The following is a 13282-nucleotide window of genomic DNA, read 5'->3' as shown; positions in this document are numbered from 1 at the left end:
TCACATATTTATGAGAAAATGTAGATATGGTTGACTGTAAAATACTAATACAATTAGTTGCTAGATCTGGTTTCCGTGACAACTTCTGAGACAACTACAGTTTTCAACAACAGGGTTTCTTAGTTGAAATTTTAACATTACGACATGCTTTTACTTGACTATTTTTATAAATCGTAGCACTTTTAATGATACATGTTTTCACTGTTTCATGATTGTCACAGGAATGTGAAGAGACTTTACCATGACAATTTTGTAGCATCAGATCCATATCTGAAACGGATTCCCGACGGCGATCCTTCTTCCCATCCGCTCTCATGACGGATAACTGAAAGAAGAAGAAAGGTTTTTTTTAGGAAATTGTAGAATTATTTGTGGTTGTTTGAGGATGAAGCTGGAAATTCCCCTTATGCTTCCTGGTATTCCAGACTTGCAAACTGGTATTCCAAACTCTTACAAAAACAACTTCCTTTCTTTTCGTAAATTTCTGTGTGACTTGGGCTAGAAAAGGACACTAGTTTGCTCTTATAAAATATGTTATTAGGAGTTTGTTCATTGTTCTATCAACTATTATAATCTGGGATCTATTGGTATAAAGCTTTGAAATTAGACAACTTGAAAAAAATATTCGAGTTTATGCCTTGTGGAGTCAAGACTTGGACTTTAAGGCTTTAAGCTTCAAAGCTTAAGTTTAAAAAAATCTTTTATATTTCTTAGGAAAAGTTTACAGTGCTTTAAGATGAATTCATCAGATTTGCAGGTCTGTTTCCCCAAAGCTTAGCCATCAGAAACTGTAAAGCTTAGATTCTGAAGGTTTAGACTAATCTTTTATATACTCGGGGATTTTAAAAGATAAATTCTACTTTTAAATCATTCAAAATATCTAAGTGTCCTAAAAGGTTATGATTTTCAAAGAAGATTTTTATTTTAACTCAATTTCTATTTTATTCACATGACTGAACTTTTGGTTCTTGATGACTTCAGCCCCATAGGTAAATCTGTCAGAAGCTTTGAATTTGTTGAAAAACAAAAAGTTATCATTCTGTGTGAAGAATGACAGTAAACAATCAAAACTTATTCGTTCACTTTTATCCCTAAAATATCTTCTCGAAACCGAAGGGTTCGGACTTTGAGTGACTGACGATAAGACCAAGTTTTTGTCGACCCAAAATGTTTGTTTACTTGCTAGCTTGTTTATCCAGCGTCAAAACCCAAGTTTATTTCTTTGCAATTACTTCCAACATAGACACCAGAATCCACAGAGATCACTCAAACTCACTTTTGAAGAGAAACACGATTTCTAAAGAGTCTAACGCACTGGCGATTTGAACCCCCAGATTTTCTTAAAAAACCCCTAGTTAGCCAATTGGCCGAAGCGGCGCAGAGAAACGACTGTTATCGCTGACGACCTAAGAGCTAGTGAGGGCAGTCGGTTGTTGTTGTTGTTGTTGTATTAAGCCAACACTTCTTGTTGGCACGGGCCTTTCCCTTGTTCGGCCCGTAGGTGATCTGAAAAGATTCTTTAGGTACATTGGGCAGTCGGCGACCGGAGGAGCTTTTATACCTCACCATATACGAATGCCGGCCTTGCCGAGGTTGTCATTCATCAATTTATTCAGTTTTACTCGACATTCATGTATATTTTATGCCTGTTTATTTCTTAAATACAAAGATGGCGTATCAGGATGTGTGTAGAAATGATTACTGTGCGACGAAACCGACTGCAAGTGAGATAAAATAATGAATAAAGTTCCTTCGTGACATGATGCAATATGGAGGGCGGGGCGGGCCTAGGCTCTCGCCTTGCGGGACGTCTACCCGGCGTGACGTCATCTTGACGGCAGCCACAGTCTGGAACTGTAGGCTGGAAGAGCTGGCGTATGGAAAACGTATTGGTTGAGGATAATTGGTTTTTTTTTTTTTATTCGGTTCCAGTGAATTGTGTAGCTGGTGTCTGTTGCTTAGTTACTTAGGTTTTCTGTGACCCAAAGTTCGAATCCTAGTATGGAGGAAGTTTTCATCCCAAATTCATCTATTCATCTATACACACACACACACACACACACACACACACACACACACACACATATATATATATATAGTATATATATAAATATATATATATATATATATATATATATACATATATATATATGTGTGTGTGTGTGTGTATACGTGTGGTTGTTTGTAAATATGAAAACATACGCACACTCTAGACTGCATTAATTTAGTTATCAACTAATATTTACCTACAAGTTAAAGAACTTGGAGATAAAGAGGTTAAACATCCCTTTGGTCAATGTCGTCTGCTCCGTTCGCTCCTCAGGGGGATTTGTGAAGAAAGACGGGAAATCCAATAATGTTTCTGTAGTAAATGTGAACAAGAGGAAGGTTCATTAGGGCGAGTAAAAAGCAGGATAGATTGATCTGTGAATTTTTACTCAGATGGTGGAAGAATGTAATAATGATGGTAAGTTGAAAGAAGAGGCTAATCACAGTTTATATGGATGAGAAGTGCGAGAGAACTGAAGTGTCTTTGGAAGCGAGGGTGGAAATGTCTGAAGGACTGTTGAACCAACTCTCCTTTATGGTAGCAAAGGTTGGGGTTTGCTTTCCTAAAAATAATATTTCTATCAACTCAGAGATTCTCAATAATGATTCATCTCTGAAAGTACCAAGAACAATATCTTCTTCCTGCATTACATTCCTTTATATGTTGTAAAATCAGTGATCTGGTTGGCTTGGCCAGCAAACAGTAAGTCGCTCTTAAAGTTGTAGCATTTTCAGAAAGTCTACTTTGGACTGAATTTCCAGAGTACTACATTCTCTAACTTTAAAATAAATAACATTGAGACTTTAAAAATTAAAATAAATAACGTTAAGACTAATTGATAGAGCAGAGGTTAGATGTTAAATGGAAATGTAAGGAAATGTTGAAGATGCAGAGGTGGATTATTGTTTATGTTCTCGTTTTTCATGTGACGTAGGAGAGAATGAAAGGAGAAAAATGTTCATAAGAATGAAAAGAATTCTGAAAATTAGCTCAAGTGAAAAAAATGTAACAGTTATTTTTAGATGATTTTGTTATGTGGAAGGCATCAAAGAGGACAGGTCGGTGATAGTGTTTGATTCAGAAGTGTCAGGAGAAAGAACAGGAAGATGTAGAAAGTGTTGGGTAGAGAAGAGAGGAAGAAGTTGATAAAAAGAGCCATAATATCCAGGAAGCACAAGAATGAGATGCTGGATAGAGGTCAATGATTTGATGCTGATGAGCCTTTCTAAGTAGGACAATAAAACTTAATTTTAGTGAAATGTTTTTGACATATTCTTTTCGAGACTTCATAATGGCATGTTTTCCTTTCTTTTCTTCAGTGAATCTTAGCAACCTTTAGGGTTACATATTTCTATGTTTTATTGAGTCCTTCACCTTCATTGCTGCTCAATTTGTGTCAGAATATCACACTCTTTGCTATACGTTCATCATATCAAGTTTAGGCTTACTTAAATTATTTTCGATGTGCTTGATCCACTTCAGTGCATACTTTTGTTAAGTAACAGTATTAATCCATTGTCATTATTTATCATTAATATACATTGCATTCAAGTAACACTCACTGAAGGCTGCAGAGGATAGGGCTAGAGGTCACATCAGTCTGACCTAAGTTGAGCTGGTGAGTCGCAGCGAGCAATATTGGTGTAATGGTGCATGACTCTAACCTAGATATTAAATATTAGGTTTCTTATTGCCAAGTGTACACAGATTAGCAAAACCTAAAATCATGCAACCTATGGTAGTAATAATATCAATAAGAGTCTAACTAAACAGCTATACTTACTATGAGATTCAGGGCCTCTGTAACACGGTTTATTCGCAATAACTTTTTATCTATGCATTTCATAAATATAACACTTATTCAAGAATACACATTATATCTACACATAAATTTTGACTGTATTCTGCATTACGTAGGTTCAATAAATTTGGTACTTATAATGTAAAAGGAGGAAAGGTTTCGAACGCACTCGTTACGTAACTTATGACAGCATTTCTTCCCTCTTTCTCGATGGATGATTGGCTATACGTAACGAAGGCTAACCTCTGGCAACAATGACATAAAATGTAATACAAGCAAAGCAGTACACCTTTATGAACTCTGAAACCTCTCCACTGATAATTGCCATAATGAACAAACCAATAAAATATGTTAATAAATACAAAAACACTTCGATTATTAGTCTAACTCCAAAATAAGTTCCTAAGAAATTACAGTCGACTTTATAGGTCACAATCAGATTGACAAGATGTAGGGAATAGTTGGTAATTTTCAAAAACATAGTAGACAAGCTTGATTTGATAACTGCTAAACATCCAACGTCAAGCAATTTTTATTTATTGGTCTATCTACCTAGTTTACACAAAAAAAAAAAAAAAAAAAATAGCCGTTACCGCATTTTGGCTTTGAACCTTCACCAATAATTATCGTCAGAATGATGACTTCATGAGGCTCCACCCACTTTGGCCTCGTTATAATTCAGGATAACACTGAAGGCTATCATGGGCATTGTTGGATTAGAAAATTTAACTTCTGGCTATAAGAACTCCATTTCTCGGATAGTTGCAAGCAAGTGCTAAATGATCCTCAAGGATCCCAGCAGTTGGCCTAAACGTTTTAATTCATGTATATTACTTCTATTACACAGTAGTATTACTACGCTAGCACAAATGCCCCACCCACATCTATGTATCGTTCCGCCATCATAAAGTCTTTGTCATGGCCACAAGGCTTTCTCTTGACTGTAAAAAGTTGCAAGTCGTAAAACAAATGCAGTTTTGCAACCACGGGGAAAATTCCAAATCCTGTTAGCCATTATTGACTGCTATGGGTTTCAGAGCCGATGGAATAAGGTGGAAGAGTTTCTGTCTGGTGGATGGGCGGGCAACATTTTGTCAAATGTTGTTTACCTTGCCTTACGTAATGAATGTTTTTTCGACTCTTGGCTCGTAATCATTGGCCATGGCATCGGCTGGATAATTTTTTACTCTATAGGATATTAAAACTATCAGGTTTAAGTCATTGATAATGCTGCCAAAATTTGTGTGTGGTTGTAAAATATACATATGTCAACTTTCAGCTACATCCGATGCTTTGATAAGGAGCAAAGTCCAAAAAACCGTGTTACAGAGGCCCTGAATCTCATAGTAGTAGAAAATACAATACTAACCACAGAGATAACTGAAGTTTGCATCAGGCCAGCTCCAAAACCTACCACACACACACACACACAGCAAACAGATTCAGTACTAGTCAGTAACTTACTGGTAGACCTAGCTAGTGGTTGGCAAGATTTCTTCAAGACTCGTTCTTCAATTAAGGTCGTTGACTTGGTTTGAACTTGTCTGTGATATGCAATAAACTGCCAACATATTATGATTTATTTTACTGCTCACTTAATAAGAGCTGATTGGCATTTTCATTGTGGGATTACCACTTGAGAGGGAAATGGCCGAAATTGGAATCCAGCCAATGACTCAGGGAGAATTTGTTAGTCACTGCTTGTAAAATTTGTAAAGTGCAGAGGAATGTGCACAGTCACCCTTTCCTTCTTGGTGTGAAAATGATAAGTTCCTTTCTGTTGCCATAGGCACTTTATGTACTCTTGAGTACTGAATTTCTATTGATTCTCTCCATCATTAATTCCTAGTTTATTTTGATTTTCAGTTCTGTGTTATTCAGTTTCCTGTCAGTGTATATTTGATGTACTAACTTAAAGCTACCAGCATACATTTACATGTTTTTAACATTACCTTTCAAAGTTTTTTAGATTGAATAATTTTAACAAAGACGTACATTTTCTAAATTAAGTATAAGCTCTACATGTGCATAGGTTATTAAAACATTATACAGCCATTGTCAGCTCTAAATATTTAGGTAAAAGTAATTCTTAGTCTCATTTATTAGTTACAAGGCCCAAATAAAAGACATAGATGGTTGTACTGTTTTTATTTACACTTTCCCTTCTAACAAAGCATGATAATTAAACATATGAGATCACTTTATGTTTGATTGGCTCTTGCAAATTTTGGACAATTCAAAAATGCGAGTCTTGAAACCTAACCTAACTTCAAATTTGATCTGGTTGAGAATTCCAGGAATGGCTCCTTTCCTAAGCAACGTCAGAATTTTGCAGCTGATTCGTCTCTTGCAATTTCTTCTGCAGACCAATTTTGCCTCAGTGTTGTTCCCACGTGTGTTCTGTTAGCAGCAGACTGACATTTTGAAGATAACTTTCTGCAGTGCTGTGAGTTAAGATAAACTCCTTTATTGGCGCTTTTAGCTCTTTGCTGTGGTTAACCTCAGTTGTTTCTGCTGGAGACTTTCCACACTGAAATCACTTTTCAGTGACGACCTTTCTTGATGGAAACCGTTCTCTTCTTCCATAGGGTTTCAAGAGTGATCATCCAATAGACTGGGACACCGCATGTGCCTTGATAGGACCCCTTCTGCTGTTGTTTAGGACCTTGAACCCCTCCTCCTATTCCAAGATCCAGGCTTTGCTTCCGTACAGTCAGACTCCTCGGCCAAAGTCACATCATGGCACATAATGAAAAGCCCGGTGAAGTCTTCAGCTCAACCCCATACTGGGCACAGTCGAGGTTGTTCTCAGTCATTGGGCAGAGGGTTTGGGAGGTCAAAAGTTGAATGGAGACCTGGGCCTAACCAAACACCATTTGCGGGTCCAAGTGTAATCGGACCTTTTGTTTTGCAAGGGCCACTTATCCAAGGTCAACATCTTGGATATTCCAGTCGGGTCGATGTGTTCGTCCGTTATACCAGGACCTGTGATGCTAGTTTGCGACTTTTGGGAAAAACTGTTCAAGCAGGTTCAGATGACATGGTCAGCGTCTTCCACTGACCTCTACTCAAGGTCGCATCTTGAGTTTCTCTCTGCGGATCGGGAGTTTAGTTTCCGTGGCAACGGAACCTGTTGAGTCCGTTTCTCCAAGGATCGCTGGTGCTGCGGCTGTACCAGCTACTGAATGCGTCATTCTTGAGATCCTGTGTGTGCTGGCTGCTGAAATGAAAGAAGGTTGAGTTCAATTGTTGAAGTACTCATTTTGACAAATTATTAACATTAAAGTAGTCACTGTGTAGTCCACAAACAGTAATCTATAGTTTTAGTTTCAGGTGAACTTTTGGTTTGATGGGGGCAAACACTGGCTGTAGGGAGGTTTTTGATGAATTTCAGAGTGAGTTTAGCTTTAGAGAGACTTCTAATTCACCAGAATGTAAACAGTGAGTATAGACTGAGAAGGAGTTTTGGTTTGCTAGGATGGAGAGCAAGTTTTGAATTAAGGGGACATTCAGTTCACTTACGTACTTTGCCTTTGTTTGTAAATAGCACTGACAGTCGTATGTTAAGGAATTTTAGAAAATAATTGGGGATAATAGGATTTATAAAAACTGAATAAAAATTATTCACTGAAACACATTGAACTACAGAGCTGCAAGAGCTCGAGCAATATAATTACCTTGCTACGTCTGCTAAGAAAGAGCAGATGGTGATGTCACTGCCCTTGATGGAGAACTCACGAGTTTGATCGAAATGGCGCCCACCATTTTTCATTTGGTACCTCGAAGTGAATTCGCCCAACTGACTAAGACATTTGGAGTGACACTGAAACATCTGGTCTTGTGGAGACCATCCCTTGGGTTGATTTTGTGTGCACTCTGTAGCTGAGGGAAAACAAATATTATTAGTAATTGATAAGGTCACATATTTATGAGAAAATGTAGATATGGTTGACTGTAAAATACTAATACAATTAGTTGCTAGATCTGGTTTCCGTGACAACTTTTGAGACAACTACAGTTTTCAACAACAGGGTTTCTTGGTTTGTAAGTTTAACATTACGACATGCTTTTACTTGACTATTTTTATAAATCGTAGCACTTTTAATGATACATGTTTTCACTGTTTCATGATTGTCACAGGAATGTGAAGAGACTTTACCATGACAATTTTGTAGCATCAGATCCATATCTGAAACGGATTCCCGACGGCGATCCTTCTTCCCATCCGCTCTCATGAACGATAACTGAAAAGGAGAGAAGGTTTTTTTAGGAAATTGTAGAATTATTTGTGGTTGTTTGAGGATGAAGCTGGAAATTCCCCTTTTGCTTCCTGGTATTCCAGACTTCCAAACTGGTGTTCCAGACTCTTGCAAAGTTTCTTTCGATTCGTAAATTTCTTTATGTCTTGGGCTAGAAAAGGACACTAGTTTGCTCTTATAAAATATGTTATTAGGAGTTTGTTCATTGTTCTATCAACTATTATAATCTGGGATCTATAGGTATAAAGCTTTGAAATTAGACAAACTTGAAAAAAAATATTCGAGTTTATGCCTTGTGGAGTCAAGACTTGGACTTTAAGGCTTTAAGCTTCAAAGCTTAAGTTTAAAAAAAAAAAATTTATATTTCTTAGGAAAGTTTCTTTTACATGCTTTAAGATGAATTCAGCAGATTTGCAGGTCTGTTTCCCCAAAGCTTAGCCATCAGAAACTGTAAAGCTTAGATTCTCTGAAGGTTTTAGACTAATCTTTTTATATACTCTAGGATTTTAAAAGATAAATTCTACTTTTAAATCATTCAAAATATCTAAGTGTCCTAAAAGGTTATGATTTTCAAAGAAGATTATTATTTTAACTCAATTTCTATTTTATTTACATGACTGAACTTTTGGTTCTTGATGACTTCAGCCCCATAGGTAAATCTGTCAGAAGCTTTGAATTTGTTGAAAAACAAAAAGTTATCATTCTGTGTGAAGTATAACAGTAAACAATCAAAACTTATTCGTTCACTTTTATCCCCAAAATATCTTCTCGAAACCGAAGGGTTCGGGCTTCGAGTGACTGACGATAAGACCAAGTTTTTGTCGACCCAAAATGTTTGTTTACTTGCTAGCTTGTTTATCCAGTGTCAAAGCCCAAGTTTATTTCTTTGCAATAACTTCCAACATAGACACCGGAATCCACAGAGATCACTCAAACTCACTTTTGAAGAGAAACTGACGATTTCTAAAGAGTCTAACGCACTGGCGATTTGACCCCCCAGATTTTGACAAAGACCCCCTAGTTAGCCAATTGGCCGAAGCGGCGCAGAGAAACGACTGTTATCGCTGACGACCTACGAGCTAGTGAGGGCAGTCGGCGACCGGAGGAGCTTTTATACCTCACCATATACGAATCCCCGACCTTACCGAGGTTGTCATTCATCAATTTATTCAGTTTTACTCGACATTCATGTATATTTTATGCCTGTTTATTTCTTAAATACAAAGATGGCGTATCAGGATGTGTGTAGAAATGATTACTGTGCGACGAAACCGACTGCAAGTGAGATAAAATAATGAATAAAGTTCCTTCGTGACATGATGCAATATGGAGGGCGGGGCCTAGGCTCTCGCCTTGCGGGACATCTACCCGGCTGACGTCATCTTGACGTCAGCCACAGTCTGGAACTGTAGGCTGGAAGAGCTGGCGTATGGAAAAGGTATTTGTAATTTTTTTTATTCTGTCCCTGTTGAACTAAGCAGTGAATTGTGTAGTTGGTGTTGGTCAGTTGGTGTTTGTTGCTTAGTTACTTAGGTTTCCTGTGACCTAAAGTTCGAATCCTTGTGTGAAGGAAGTTTTCATTGCCGAATTCAGATTGGCAGTTTTAAAAGAAAATCGTCTATTTATCTATGTGTATATATGTGTGTGTGTGTGTGTATACGTGTTTGTGTGTAGTATGAAAACACTCTAGGCCAGCGGTCGCCAACCGGTGGTCCACGGACCACTGGTGGCCCGTGAAGAAATTTTGATGGTCCGTTATTTAGCATTTTTAATGCCAGATTTAGCATTTTAGGGCGATTTAGCATTAAAATTTTGGATCTGGGCTCCAAATAAAAACAGCTCTCCGTCTCGTAGTAACGTCATTGGAGCCAAAAACCAACAAACCTATTTCAAACAAGCAGGAACAAATATCACAATAAAATGTGTAATACTTAAATTTCACATTTTCATTTTTTTTTTTTTTTGTAACAATCAACTATAACTTTGTTACATTTAATAGGTGCATTACATATCACTAAAATAAACGTTTTCTGAATATTGTTATATAAACGTATTTACCTTTTTTTTGTTATTTATGTTAGTGGTCCGCCAAATTGAAAATTATACATTAGTGGTCCATGAGGTTCAAAGGATTGACGACCGCTGCTTTAGGCTGCATTAAATTAAGTATCAAACAAATATTTACCTACGAGTTAAAGAACTTGGAGATAGAGAGGTTAAACATCCCTTAGGGGTCAATGTCGTCTGCTCCGTTCGCCCCGCAGGGGAATGTGTGGAGGAAGACGGGAAATCCAGAAATATTTCTTATTTCCTAATTCATCACCGAACTATTTCCCCAGGTATTCTTGGGCATATGTTTCTAGCGAGGTGCTTTCGTCAAAGTTCGGTAGAAAATGGTGTTAGGCAGAGGATCTAGAGGCGTTTAAAAGCAACTTGCAATATTTTCTTTGCTGTTTTTTCATGTTGTGGTTATATTTGTCTATCCGTTTTTGTTTATTTTTATTTTTTATTTGTGTTTCTCTTCACCTGTGATCATGTTCACTTCTTCTGCATAAAGGACGTTATCTGTTCAAGCTAGTAATCATAGCAGTAAAATAATGATACGTTTGGATACGGGTGATTATGATGATAAAAGAGTTTTATTCTACACACACGCACGCGCACACACGCATACACATACACACAGAAACACACACACACACACACACATATATATATATATATATATATAGAATATATATTATATATATATATATATATATATATATGTGTATATACATACATACATACAAATATATCAAGTATAAAGGCCTCATTAAACAGTCTGGTTTAAAGCTAAGGACTATATATTTCGGTGGACAAACTTCCATCCTTATCACTACTTGATAAGGGTGGAAGTTATCCTGGTTTAACAGGAATTTATTTACATATATATATATATATATATATATATATATATATATATATATATATATATGTGTGTGTGTGTGTGTGTGTGTGTGTGTGTGTGTCTTTACTGTATTCTAATAGTGCACTGTAAAGTTAAAAAGGTTCATAAAATACTGTGCAACCATATATTTCGAATACCTCTGTATTCCTGATTATTGGACAGACAGGCAATAAATATTTCTGTTAAACACACACAAACGCAAAAGAAAAAAAGAGCTCAGTAGTTACATTGAGTCCTGTCACTATGTTGACGGATGCAGTGTCCACTTGCGACTTGTCGGTCCTATCAGGAAACCATTCTTTGGCGTCAGAGAGAGGCCGTACGTCCGGTGTTTATTTATTTATCTTTTTTTATTAATTTTTTTTTTGTGTATTTGTCATAGAATTTGGACCCCGTTTACGTCATTGCTCATTAATAGGAAGGGTCTTTAGTTTCTCCTAAATTTTTTGGTCTCGAATAAGGTTAATTACAGTGATTCAACCTGCGAAATCTAGTCTTAAAAAAAAAGGAAAGTTTTACTTTGGATACTGATATTCTCTCTCTCTCTCTCTCTCTCTCTCTCTCTCTCTCCTACTTCAGTGTTGATCAACCACAGTCTTGAATTGGCTGGTCTATTAAATCTACTCTTGAAAAATCGGATATATTATTTTTGGCTGGCTCTCTCTCTCTCTCTCTCTCTCTCTCTCTCTCTCTCTCTCTCTCTCTCTCTCTCTCTCTACGAAGAAATAAATTACGATATGACACAGAAAAGCAAATCCCGAAGAGGCTCTACCCAGATCTACACAATGACGGAAAGAGGAAAAATAGACAAGAAAGACAAAATCTGCAACCTTTTGAAAAGAGGGAATTGCAGATTTGGAGAAAGATGTTACTACAAACATCCTAAGGTAATGTCAAAACTATGAAATATATGGTAAATGTGCATACTTAGATGGCTATGGGGATGATTGCAGAGATCTGCATCCAAAAATATGTAAAAACCTAAAAAGAAGGAAAAGGATGTAAGTTCGACAAAAAATGCAAATATATGCACCCTGTAGCCATGAATCATAATCAAATAATAACCAACCAAGTAATAAATCCAAAATAAGAAAGAAACAAATAAAGAGAGAAATCAAGAATATCAGGTAAAAGAGAAAAGCAAACCACCAATGAGATATGCAGAGGTGTCAGCAAAAAAATTTCAAAGCATCAGCTCCGAAATTCTACTCAAGAGATCAATAACTGTATTTATTATGCAAGAGGATATTGCAGGAAACGGAGAAAATTGCAGATTCAGACACAAAATGAATAATTATGATGAAGGAAGATCAAATATTATGGAAAAGTTGGATTTTTTAATGTCAGAATTTCTGGAAATAAAAAAAAAGAACAACATACCAGAACAGGAAAGAGACATGGGAAATCCTTATTACTAACCAATATTAAATGAAGGAGAAAACACGCAAACCATCATAGTGATGAATGCGCAGGGTTTAGTTACGAGTAACTCAAAAAGAAAAATAGAGTACTTAGAAGAACTAACCCAAAATGAAAAAGAAAATAGATATAATGAATATAAGTGAAACCTGGTATTCCCAAGAGACTGGGAATGATGATCAAATAAAATAAAAGGTTCCAAACTTATAGATCAGATAGAAAAAATAGGAATCAAGGGGGAACCGCAATATATGGGAAAGACAAAAAACAAGGAAAAATATATAAGAAATATAGTCACTCAGAATGTGAACTAATAGCGGTAGAATTTGAATCTGAAAAATTGATGAACATAAGTAATATATAGACCTCCTAATACTAAAGAGTTTGACTTATAATTGAAAAAATTGGATGATATATGGTAGAAACTCACAAGGACTGGACTATTCTTCTCCTATCTGGTGACTTCAACTTTCCTTTCGTTATACTGGGAAAGGAACGAATAGGAGACTGTGGTTGTACTTATACATATAAAAAAGAGAGTAATAGTAGTGCAGAAGATAAGAGGCAATTTGAAAAGCTATTAGATATGCTACTAGAATACAACATTCAACAAATAAATCACCTGCCAACAAGAAAGGAAAATACTTTAGACCTAGTATTTGTGAACGAGATGAATTATGTTAAAGAAATAATAGTTTATAATGCGAGTATTTCAGATCATAATGTCATAGAATTAACAGTTCATTCCAAAGCAAGTGAAAATAGAGATAAGCAAGAAATGAAAAAGTGGGAAGGATATGGAA

At 36.4% G+C, this 13282-nt stretch overlaps 2 long non-coding RNA genes across 2 annotated transcripts in view; both read right to left on the bottom strand.

The window, feature by feature from the left end:
- LOC135202968 (uncharacterized) overlaps positions 1-9198 on the bottom strand; it is an 11481-nt gene extending 2283 nt beyond the window's left edge. Inside the window, exons 1-2 of the long non-coding RNA XR_010311837.1 lie at positions 9051-9198; positions 241-325 (exon numbers count right to left, since the gene is read on the bottom strand). This is a non-coding gene — a long non-coding RNA (uncharacterized LOC135202968). The remainder of the gene's footprint in view (positions 1-240; positions 326-9050) is intronic.
- Positions 6872-8095, bottom strand: LOC135202700 (uncharacterized). The gene is made up of 3 exons (XR_010311791.1): positions 8011-8095; positions 7529-7733; positions 6872-7071 (listed from the first exon to the last, which is right to left on the bottom strand). It is a non-coding gene; the product is annotated as an uncharacterized LOC135202700 (long non-coding RNA).
- Positions 9199-13282: the final 4084 nt, after the last annotated feature.

The sequence above is a fragment of the Macrobrachium nipponense genome, chromosome 33, assembly GCF_015104395.2.
Source record: "Macrobrachium nipponense isolate FS-2020 chromosome 33, ASM1510439v2, whole genome shotgun sequence".
In the NCBI taxonomy this organism is placed as follows: Eukaryota; Metazoa; Arthropoda; class Malacostraca; order Decapoda; family Palaemonidae; genus Macrobrachium; species Macrobrachium nipponense.
Note: the sequence above shows the minus strand (reverse complement) of the source record. Positions and strands in the feature narration are given on the sequence as shown.